This window comes from Lissotriton helveticus, chromosome 7 (assembly GCF_964261635.1).
Source record: "Lissotriton helveticus chromosome 7, aLisHel1.1, whole genome shotgun sequence".
Classification (NCBI taxonomy): domain Eukaryota; kingdom Metazoa; phylum Chordata; class Amphibia; order Caudata; family Salamandridae; genus Lissotriton; species Lissotriton helveticus.
The window spans coordinates 786,943,212-786,956,056 of NC_136068.1; positions in this window are offsets into that span (position 1 = coordinate 786,943,212).

A 12,845-nucleotide genomic window follows, 5' to 3' on the forward strand; every position below is an offset into this window, starting at 1 on the left:
CTCGGCGGCGGGGGAAACCAAACCACAGCGTCAGGAACACAGCGCTGCCAGGGACCACAGGTGAAGCGTGCTACCCCCTCGCAAATACAAATGCTGACATGCATTTTCTAGATGGCAGTCAACTACAGTTGACACCCTTGATACCAGTTTCAGCAGAGAGGGCCACATGTGTAAGAAACATAGATCATACTCACCCTTTAAGCAAATGTAATGCATAGTACTGCGAACTACATTGATGGCAGGTAAGACATCAATATCCAGTCTGTTTGCCAACGGTGTAAAGGCTAAGAGTCATTTTATGGTTTGAGAAACACTCCTAAATAGTCGTCTGGTCATGGTGCATCAGTCCCTTGCTGAACAGACATGAGATTTAAAAAAAACTACACAGCAATTTAGCCCCAATTGCTTTCCAAAGAAAAATGCCTTTTCAGCATTAAACCTGTCAGCTTTATATGAAGCAAGGATAAAAATAAGCCCATGACAAACATTCAAGAAAGAGCTGCCGCATGATGTCAAGCAAATCACAAACAAAACACTGTACATCTCATAGCACTGCAAGTGAAGCATCATGCTTGCAAATACATAAAGCACACAAAGATGGGCGCTTAAATAACATTGCAAGAACACCGCAAAGTGAAAAAGGTGGATATTTAAGACCAACCCTACAACAAAAAGTAAGTAGCTGGGAGGAACATGTAAATAGAATCAGCTTTAACATAGAGGAGTATTAAGTCTAGTCTTTCACAAGGAGCTCATCCACACTCAAAGTAGTACCCTTCAATGCCAAGAACTACAACACCTTACTTCAAGTCTGGGAACTCCAAGGCTGGTCTCCAGACTGTGCTTCCTAGCATACTGTGGCCCCAAAAGATCTAAGATTAACCCTAAATCCAAAACATCAATGAAGTGGAAGAAGACATGTACACTTAACTGTGCCTTAGCTGAAATGAATGTGTTAAAACATTGTGTTTTGAAAGGCTACGACATACTATTTCGGTCATTGGATATTCTAAATCATGTAGGCATGTATACATAGCTTGTTCCAATAAAAGGCCTCCTCCATAAAAAAAAAACGTTGGAATGGCCATTGATGAACATGATATTTACAACCAACAACCCACACATGTCATCTTAATTCAAAGAAGTCGCTTTTCATGTTTTTATGATGTAATTTACTGTCCATATAAACAACAATGTTCATCAAGATTTTACTACCTAAAGAGAATGTAAGTTATTAGGGTGATGTAATCAATAGATGCAGTCAACAATAAATATAAGTATGCATACAGACCTTATTTACACATTTGCATTGAAGAGCTTTTTTTGTATACATTTTTTTTGTAGGACATAGAAAAGCATTGCAAACAATGACCTGTAAATTCATATACTCATTGTGTGAGTTGAACACATTTTGCTAGTGGTGAAGGTTAATAGCAAGGAGATGTGATCAAACAAGGTTATGACACCAAACGATGTACATTCAGTATGTAGAGCACTTGTTATAAGTAAAGTAAACAGTAGGCCTGTTGGTATACTACTGGCCTGGTGCAAGTCATGAGCTTATGATTATAGTTACGAGGTTTGTCCATAAATTTGAATGTAGTTTGCATGTTTTTTCACAATTCATAAAAAAGTCATACAAATTAAATGCAACCATAGTTGTCATCATTCTCTGGCTTCAAAGCAAGTTTTAATCACTGAAAAATTTTTATGTTCCTAAATGAAACTTAATTTCTAGCATGCATTTTAGGACCAATATAAAATGTAAATTAGGTTCTATAACTGTGCTAAGTAAATGATTATAAGCTAAATGTGAAGTTCATGTGTGTGAAGGTTTCGTGTAAAAATCACACACCATTTCATTTCCACGCAAACCTTTTAGTTCACAACTGTTAAAAATTAGGTCTCCAGTTGGCAGAGGTCCAAGTAGAGACCACAATCTGAGTCAGCCTAAGTCAGATACACAACATAAATTAACCTGTGCTCACCCTCTGGTAGCTTGGCACAGAGCAGTCAGGCTTAACTTAAGAAGCAATGTATAAAGTATTTGTTCAAGACTTTAATTACAGTATCACAGTGAAAACACCACAGTTTAGAAAAATAGAGAATATTTATCTGAGTAAAACAAGAGCAGAATGACAAAAATCCAATAAGTAGAACTTGAGATAAGAATTTTTAGAGAATTAACTGCAATATAGTGCTTAAAAGCCAATAGCGCTTAGGGGTTACTTAAGGTCGTGCTGGACTGGGGTAAATCCAAAGTTCAGGCTGACCTCGGTGGAGGGTATGCTGGCCACAATGCCCAAGCAGGGCACAGTGAAAAAGTACCTTGGATGGAGCAAGACATGATGCTTCAGTTCCAATCCATGCAGTCGGGCAGAAGGGTTGATGTTGTGCCTTGCAGTTGAGTCCCGCGTTGGCGTCAAACTGCTTACAATAGAGATGCTGTGTTGTTCAGCCTCGCTGTCGGGTCCTGCGTCATCTTCGAGACGCTCTGGGATGTCCATGAATTGGCAATGCGGTGGCGTCAAATATCGCTGTCGGGTCCCACGTCGTCACCGAGCCACGCAAGGATGTCCTTGAATCAGAGCTGCATTGGTACTGAAGGGCACTGCGTCAGTTTGGATCGGCACAAAGTCATCACTACATCGATTTTTGTAAAAAAAACAGCTGCCAAACCCACTTTCAAGGCCCAGGACTGAACTGGCACCTCTTGGCAGGGCAGGACTCACAGTTGACAGAGTTCAGGAGCTGAAGCAGAATTGAAGGAAGTCTTTGATGGACCGGAGCCTTCAAAAAAGGAGACAAGCCAGCAAGCCCTAGCAGAACTTGGGTTTAAAGATGTAGACAGCAGGTACCGTCTTTCTCATTCCCAGGCAGGAAGCAGCAGGCAGCAGGTCAACACAGCAAAGCAGGTAGCACAGTGGCAGTCCCCCTACAGCACAGCAATCTACAGGCAGCAGTTCAACACAAAAAATTATTTAGCAAAATCCAGTCCCTCCCACAGCACAGAAGCTATTCTTCCTGGCAGAATGTTCTTAGTTCCAGCAGTGGTCTGAAATCATGGTATCAGAGGTCCGGTACTTATACTAATTTGAGCCTTTGATGTAGGGAGACTTCAAAGAGGTGCTTTGAAGTATGCAAGGCCCGCCTTTCCTGCCCTGGCCTCAGACTCATTACAGGGGTGGTATGCAACCCTTCGTGTGGGAACAGGCGCATGGCTGCTCAGTCACACCTACTCTGCCTTTGTGTGTGGTTGTCTAGAGCGCATGCAGGAAGCCAGCTGACACCCACCCCAGTCATGTATTTCAGGGACAAGTAGAAGGTGCCAAATGGTTTAAGTAAGAAAATGCCATCTTTGTAAAAGTGGCATTTTCAGAACTACAATTTAAAAACCAACTTCATAATAAGTTGCATTGTTAAATTGTGAGTCTAGAGACACCAAATGAAATTTTCTATCTTGTCCCAAAGGGAAACTGCAGGTATACTGGGCCTTGCTGTAATGAAACATGAATTTTAGAGCAATTCACTACCAGGACATGTAAAACCTAAAATTACATGTTCTTCTTCTTAAATACACCGCATCCTGCCCTTAGGGCTGCCCAGGGTCTACCATATGAGTGCCCTACATTAATAAAAAGGAAGGTTTGGGCCTGGCAAGTAGTTTAACTTGCCAGGTCGAAATGGCAGTTTAAACTTGTACACACAGGCTTTGCAGTGGCAAGCCTGAGTCATGTTTAAAATGCTACTTAAGTGGATGGCACATCAGTGCTGCAGGCCGACAAGTAGCATTTAATTTACAAGCCCCGGGCCCATGGACTATACTTTGCTAGGGACTTCTGGGTAAATTAAATATGCCAATTGTGGTTACGCCAATGCTACCATGTTTAGTGTAGAGAGTGAATACCCTTTAGGACTGGTTAGCTGTGGTAAAGTGCCCAGAATCCTAAAGCAAGCAAACATTAAGTCAGCAAAACAGGACGTCATAAGGTAAAAACACAGGGGAAAAATCGCCAAGGGTGCCAGGTCTAATAACAACCACTTATAATGTTCCTAAAACATAAATTTGTTGGCAACAATAATTCATTTTCAAAAAACAAATATTTCCAATGCACACACACGCTCACTCTCATATACATACAGATGCAAACATACTAATTATATGAAACCTCACAGCATTAATTCATATGGAATACTTTTCTAGTCACAATATGCTTAAAATAATTCCCAAAACACTTATACACGTGTACACATATATATACTTATTTCAAAAAGCCATTCAGTATTCACCCACTTAAAATTGACCCGATTCATATAAAAGCCTAAAAGTATTTGCACAGATTTCCATTTACATCCTGAATGTAGTTTCAGGTTCTGTTTAATTCTCAAATATTCTCAGTAGTGCACCTGGAAACCTGTTTGAGGTGTAGATTTCGAGGCGAACTACTGTGAATTTTATGTGATATCTCTCATAAGCTCTTATTCTCTCTGTGCAAATTCCTACGTAGCGTAGAATGATGCGCAAAGGTAAGGGAGCCCACTATTATTCCCTCTCTTCATCACCTTACATAGCATAGAACAACGCACAATGGGGATCTGCCCATACATTTCTTTACTGTTTTCTTCCCTGCATTGAAAATATATTTTTCCAGTGGTGATAGCCCTTCTCTAAGCACCCCAGCATATCTGAGCATGAACTATACTCCTTTCCACCCTGAGTTGTAGTAACTCCAGTCATTTTGTGAATGTTCACATACGTGTTTGTGAGTGCTCACAAACAAACATGGCAAACCAAACCATGTTACACTCACTTCACATCCCTTGTGTGGAAGTTACTATTGCAGATTTCTCAGTGCAGATTTCCTAGTGCTCATCGCGGAATCCTTTTGTGAATTCCTTTTAGGCATGAACGAGGTATATTCAGCTGCCAACTTACTTTTATGTCTGAAAATACTTTTCTGAATTGTACTCAGAATGTTTTTGCGATTACTACTATACCTAAATGTAAAACAAAAGTATACTTTTTCAAGTAGGACGACAGAGAAGCAAAGTAACAAAAACAACTGCAATAAAATGTATTAGAACATTGGAATGTGGAGCACTCCATTCAATACAATGGAGTGTTCCATGCTTCTACAGGCAGGTAAAAGCCAGCAGAGCAACATTCCAAGGCCCTTTGGTTCCCGAGGGGATTTCAATCTCCTCCGGCTCCGAGATTGCCTTGGTTTAATTTGTTAGAACATTCAGCCCTCTAGTGGCAGAGGGGCAGATGTATCAAGATTCAATTTTGCGATTCCTAAAAAGCGATTTTTAAGGAATCACTATTTAGAAATCGCAAAATGGAATGTATGAATAAAATCGCTATTTTTTTGCGATTCCTTACATTTCCTTATTTGCGAAATCGCATTTTGCGAATTCGCAAATAAGGAATAATTTCCCATGCATTCCTATGGGCCTGGCCCATAGGAATGATTTTGAACTAATTCTCAAATTGCGAATTCGCAATTTGCTAATCGCAATTTGAGAATTATTTCCAGGGTGCAGGGGTGTCTTAAAGACACCCTGCTGCACCCCTGAAATGTACATATGTGTGCATATGGCGCACATACATGCCCCATGGGCATGTGTGCGCGTCACATGCCACCTTAAAAAATGCAAAATTGTGCATTTGTTGAGGACTTCGCAAATTACCATCAACTACAAGTTGGTGGTAATTTGCGATTCCTTAGCCAAAATTCGCTAAGGAAAAATATTTCATACATAGCATTTAAGGAATCGCAAAATTGCGATTCCTTAAATGCTATGGCAAATTAAAGAATCGCAAATCTTTCCGATTTCTTCAATTGCGATTTTTTGATACATTAAAAAGGACCAATATAAAATGTAAATTAGGTTCTATAACTGTGCTAAGTAAATGATTATAAGCTAAATGTGATGTTCATGTGTGTGAAGGTTTCGTGTAAAAATCACACACCATTTCATTTCCACACAAACCTTTTAGTTCACAACTGTTAGAAATTAGGTCTCCAGTTGGCAGAGGTCCAAGTAGAGACCACAATCCGAGTCAGCCTAAGTCAGATACACAACATAAATTAACCTGTGCTCACCCTCTGGTAGCTTGGCACAGAGCAGTCAGGCTTAACTTAAGAAGCAATGTATAAAGTATTTGTTCAAGACTTTAATTACAGTATAACAGTGAAAACACCACAGTTTAGAAAAATAGAGAATATTTATCTGAGTAAAACAAGAGCAGAATGACAAAAATCCAATAAGTAGAACTTGAGATAAGAATTTTTAGAGAATTAACTGCAATATAGTGCTTAAAAGCCAATAGCGCTTAGGGGTTACTTAAGGTCGTGCTGGACTGGGGTAAATCCAAAGTTCAGGCTGACTGCGGTGGAGGGTATGCTGGCCACAATGCCCAAGCAGGGCACAGTGAAAAAGTACCTTGGATGGAGCAAGATTTGATGCTTCAGTTCCAATCCATGCAGTCGGGCAGAAGGGTTGTTGTTGTGCCTTGCAGTTGAGTCCCGCGTTGGCGTCAAACTGCTTACAATGGAGACGCTGTGTTGTTGAGCCTTGCTGTCGGGTCCTGCGTCATCTTCGAGACGCTCTGGGATGTCCATAAATTGGCACTGCGTTGTCGTCAAATATTGCTATCGGGTCCCACGTCGTCACCGAGCCACGCAAGGATGTCCTTGAATCAGCGCTGCATTGGTACTGAAGGGCACTGCGTCAGTTTGGATCGGCACAAAGTCATCACTACATCGATTTTTGTAAAAAAAACAGCTGCCAAACCCACTTTCAAGGCCCAGGACTGAACTGGCACCTCTTGGCAGGGCAGGACTCACAGTTGACAGAGTTCAGGAGCTGAAGCAGAATTGAAGGAAGTCTTTGATGGACCTGAGGCTTCAAAAAAGGAGACAAGCCAGCAAGCCCTAGCAGAACTTGGGTTTAAAGATGTAGACAGCAGGTACCGTCTTTCTCATTCCCAGGCAAGAAGCAGCAGGCAGCAGGTCAACACAGCAAAGCAGGTAGCACAGGTAGCACAGTGGCAGTCCCCCTACAGCACAGCAATATAAAGGCAGCAGTTCAACACAAAAAATAATTTAGCAAAATCGCAGTCCCTCCCACAGCACAGCAGCTATTCTTCCTGGCAGAATGTTCTTAGTTCCAGCAGTGTTCTGAAATCATGGTGTCAGAGGTCCAGTACTTATATTAATTTGAGCCTTTGATGTAGGGAGACTTCAAAGAGGTGCTTTGAAGTATGCAAGGCCCGCCTTTCCTGCCCTGGCCTCAGACTCATTACAGGGGTGGTATGCAACCCTTCGTGTGGGAACAGGCACATGGCTGCTCAGTCACACCTACTCTGCCTTTGTGTGTGGTTGTCTAGAGCGCATGCAGGAAGCCAGCTGACACCCACCCCAGTCATGTATTTCAGGGACAAGTAGAAGGTGCCAAATGGTTTAATGCTATTTGTTTATTTCCAGTACTATGCCAATTTTACCATATTTTAGGGGTCAGAACACATACACTGAGGACTGGACTGGGTGCCACCATACACAGAGCTAAAAAAAACAGCTGTTCCAGTCATCATAAAACAAATGGTGTGATCTCGCAAAAATAATGTTTTTCTCACAAGTTTTAACTAGCTGTCCTACATCATAGACATATTAGTTTGTAATAATATACCAGGTCATGTCAACAGAGCTGTTTAAGGCATGGCCAAAGTGGACAATTTTCCATAGCCTCCATATTCCAAGGCCCACAGAAAAGTAAACTAGGCAGTCGGAAGTCTTGCCATAATATCATTGCTCATAAAAAACAGCCTCTTTCTCTAATATGACTACTGAGCATGCCTAACAGAAACTTAGGGCAAGATTTACTAAGAGTTTGGGTGAGGGTAAAGTCACACAAAGCGAAGCAAAGCAGTCCAAAGTCTTGCAAGGGTATTTACTTTCAAGTGCATAAAATAGTTTGCGCTGTAAAGTTGCCCTTTCCTCAGAGCAAGAAGCTCTTTGCACTGCTTTGCATCACTTAGTATCAAGAGAGAGCTACCTGGGTTTTACCTTGGCATATTAACGCTAGCACCTTATGAAATGTGAATGCAAAGCCCAATCTACTAACATAGCGAGACTGGGCTTTACATAAAAAAGTAACTCCTGCTTGAAGCAGGCACTAGCACAAATAAATGTTTTTCTTTCCCTAAACAATCTACAGTTGTATTTGTACCGCGCTGTTCAGCACACATAACTTGTGTGGAATGTTTAACCGCATCAATGCGGCGGCTTTTCCCGCTGTACGCGGCAATTTTAAAATTACAGCGTTACATGACGAGCTCAGCTCGTCATGAGCGCACGGCAGGTTACGCTCATGACGAGCTGAGCTCGTCATCAGCCTGGAAGGGGTTAAGAAATGTCTAGGTATACGATTTGGTATAGGAAGAGTGCTCATAGTACAAATCCTAGGCTAAAGAACAAGCACACACCTCTATGTCATGGTGCACTGGTTGCAGATAGCACTTGTGTGCCAGCACATAGGTAGTGAACAGGGCCTCTGGAATTGTGTCGCAGAGGAGGACCAAATATTGGGCCCGAGTTGACTAAATAATGTGGCAAGAAAAGGCAAATTATGTGGCCTAATGCGGCACATTATGTGATAACATTACTTCATTATTTAGATATTTTTACACCGGATAAAACTGTCTATCAAAATAGTATCAATTTAACACCCACATATGGCAACAAGCAACTGAAAGATGACCAGTCACCTTTGTGAAAAGCCTTCTGGTGTGCAGTAACATGAGTTGATCCATTTCTATTCTAATCTTATCTAAGCGATTTGTAAAGCGCATGGCTTCCTGAAAGATTCCCAGCGCTGATCCAAACCAGCAGATAATTGAGACCAACCCATCTGATAGCTGAGCATGGGACAGTTATTTAACAAATATTCATGTTTGAAGAGCCTTTCTGAAGTCAGATTCGGAGTCCATCTGACACAGTACGAGTGGCAGGGAGTTCCATAGTCTAGGCACTAGGTGTTTGAAGGAATAACCACCCTATCTAGATCTGAGAATTCTAGGTGTCTTTGCAAGAAAGGAGGAGCAGGATCTTAGAAAACTTCCAGGGTTATAAGGTTTGATGAGAGCACAAGTAATTTGAGGATCCTTTCTGTGAAAGGCCCTGTGCATGATGCACAGAGATTTGAACAGTACCCTTTGCTCTATAGGATACCAATGAAGGTCGGCCAAGGCCCTACTTGTAAACAGGTGCCTTGGGATTTTAAAGAGGAGATGAGCAGCAGCATTTTGGATGGTCTGTTACCTTTTCTTAATCTTGTGTGGGGATACTGGATATAGGGAGTTCTTATAGTCCAGCCAGGAAATGACCAGGACCTGAACAATGAGTCTTCATGACAAAGGGGTCAGGAGATATATTACTTTCCTTAGACTGCTGAGTATTCCAAAACACTTCACTGCCAGTGTATTGGCCTGTGCTTCCATTGTGAGTGTGTCATCTAACCAGTTACTAAGATTTATTTTTTTGTGCTCTGTGTGGCCCCAAGACATTTCGGCCACTGGAGTAACTCCCTCTTGGCTTTGTTGTTTCCCTAACAACATGAGCTCCGTCCTGTCACCGTTTAGTTAGAGGGAACAGTTGGCCATTCAGTTGGCGACCTCCTTAAGGCAAGGGACAAGTTGTTTACGGTTTGAACCTTGTTCTGGAGCGATAGATACAACTACTTATGTATAGTCTACATACAATATTTTGGTCAGGCCAAAAGATTGGACTAACTCTGTTAGGGTGCGCATGTAGAGGTTAAAAAGAGAGTTGTTGCTCAATGTGGAGCCATGTGGTGCTCCACATTTCAGGCATACGATGTCTGAAAGAGTTATTTGGTCCAATACCTGTAAGGTTCTGCCTTTGAGGAAGGACGTGAGCCATTTTAGTGCATTGCCACCTATCCCTAACTCAGCGAGCCTCTTGATAAGTTTTGTGTGTTCTACCAATCAAAAGCCACACTTAGATACAGGAGGATGATTGCTGCTGAGCCTCCCTGATCTAGAAGTTGCCCAAGTTCTTCTGTTATGGCTAGCAGTGCAATCTCAAACTGTGCTGTGGTCTTAAACCCATGTGGGTGTAGTGGAAGAATTTGTTGGATTCCAGAAAGATGGAGAGATATTGGCTGGCGTGCTGCTCCAGGATTTTGGATACACCTGAGAGATGGGTCTGTAATCTCCCCGGCACGAGGGGGGTCTAAATTTGACGTCTTCAGCAGTGGCTTTACAAATGCATATTTCCATTGTTCGGGGACTGTGCGAGAAGAAAGTGACAGGTTCAACAGTTCAAATAGGGCTTGAAAGATGCTCTCCGGGCCTTATGCTAGTAATTGGGGAGAAGGTGGCTGGATCAAGAGGGGAGCCTGACTTCACCTTGTTGATTTGATTGTTGATAGTGAGTGATGGGAGGAAGGCCAAAAGGCCAAGATCTTGTCAGACTGGGGGCGGAGTACCTGCAGGGGTCTTATCTCTTTTATATTGTTGTGGAACAACAAATAGATGTCTAGAATGTTTTGTGAGAAGAAGGAGCTGAGTTCATTGCAGCAGGCGACTGAAGGTTCTAGGGATGGGCAGTCAGTGTTCACTTCTATGAGTGATTTCAAAATTAGAAAGATTTCCTTTGTCAGTTTGAGGTGCTGTCAATTTTAGTGGTTTAGTAGTTTGCTTGAGAGTCTCTAATCTCAGAATGGTAGAGGCTTATTGCTTCACAGTGTTCTCACTTACTCAATTAGTCGTAATATTTCCTCTGTTTCCTTTCTAGATTTTTGCACTGTTTCTTGAGTGTTACTAGATAAGAGATAAGGGGAGAATCACAGGGATTTTATTTTGTGCTGTGAGCCTTTGTGGGTCTTTGCCAGGAGGATTTGGTCTAGGAAATTACTGATCCAGTTAAGAAAATCAGAATTTTCCCTACAGATATGTTCCCCCAAGTCAGGTTTGAATTTACTGTGATTGGTCGTCCAGAGTACATTATCTAGTTTGGGCCAGCAGCGGTCCTTCATCTTAGACCAGGGAGGAGCACTGGGAAGGTGGGGAAGGTACAGGATGATAGGAATCAAGTAGTGATCGGACCAAATGACTGGGATGGATTACAGGACCTGCAGGTTGGGGGTGGTGCTAAAAAGCAAGTCAATGCTGTGCCCTTTCTCGTGGGTAGTACCCTTGACCTTTTGTTGAATTGTAGACTGGTAAGATCCTGAGAAGGCTTTTAGCAGAGCCCACAGTGCTGTCCTCAGCATGAATGTTGAAGTCTCCCAGCAGGGAAAAGTTGGTTTTGTTCAGGGCCATATCCACAACTGTCTCTGGGAGTGTGTTGAGTAAATGGGAGGGGGCCAGGTTGCTTGTAAAGTAGGACCCCAGAGGAGGTGAAAGTTAGGTTAAGGGAGATGGCAAATAGAGGCTTTCAGTCTTGCAGGGTGAAGGGGGTGAAAATGTCATTAAGCTTGTCTTTAAGGGTAATGGTGATGCACCCCATCTACTTTGTTTGCTCAGTCTTGCTGGGTGATGTGGTATCCTAAAGGTAAAGCCTGGTCAGAGCCCTTGTGTTGCCAAGTTTCTGTCAAAAACAGTATGTCTGGGCTATTCTCCTGAATCAGGGAGAAGACATCCAGTTTGTGACAAACTAGTTTGAGCTAGAAACAAATTTAATTTTTGTTAAAATATGCAGATTATGCAGCCTATGATGAATTGTGTGGGAAATGTGGCAAATCCATGATTATGAGAAACTCACTGCATCTACAGACCTGCATAATATCAGTGGCCTTGGTAGTGAGTAGCAGCAAGCCATTTTTTATAAATATGGGTTTGTGCTACTTTCTCCCCCTTCTGCAATGCGGCTCAGCAACTTTGGTTGCTGCACCGCATTCTACTAAAACATAATAAATCTGTCACTTGGTTTGCATTCCTGGCCTACTCATCCTTAACCCTCGTACTCTAAAGCTGTTGTCAATTACATTAAAAAATAGTCTTTCCATGTCATTTCTCTCTCCTTATTTCACCTCACCTCTTCTACCTTAGTCCTCTCTCTTAACTTCTATATTTCTATTTGTTTATAAACTTTCACCTTCACCCTCTCCCTCAATATCAGTTTTCTCTACTCGATCTCTTTCTTAATATACCCAATATGCCTCAGTCGACTTCATTTCCATTTGCATCTCTCTCATGACCGTGCCTCGCCATCACTCACTGTGCCCACATCTATATCTATCACCATAGATCCTCTCTATACCTCAACTCCCTTTAACTCATTCCTCTCTCTGTACCTCATTGCTCTTCCTACATTTAACCTCCCTCTATCTCTCCTCCACCTACTTCACTTTTCGCACAACCTAATTTCTATATTTACCTCACCTTTGTCTCTCTCTCCATGATCTATAATGTTACCTCTCTCTCAGCTCTTTCTCTACCTTACCCTCCCCCTCACATCTCTATTTTATTTTTTCCCTATACTCATCTCCCTCACTACCACACTTCTTCCTACCTCACAACTCTCGCTCTCACTACCTAACCTTTCACATGTATCTCTCCATTAGTTCACTGCCTCGCCTCTCCACCTCTCCAACTCCCCTTTTTCTTGTTTGTTCTACCTCTGTTCCCTTTCTATCACCCCATTATATATATTACTCCTTTCTGACTAGTACTATTTCTCTACCTCTACCTTTTTTACCTTTCATCAACTCCTCTCTTTCTCTCTCTGACAAGCACATATCTCCTCTCTGGACCTCCTTCTCCAGTTCAACTCACTCCTCCACCTCAACTAATTGTCTCATCCTCGTTCTTTGTAGAT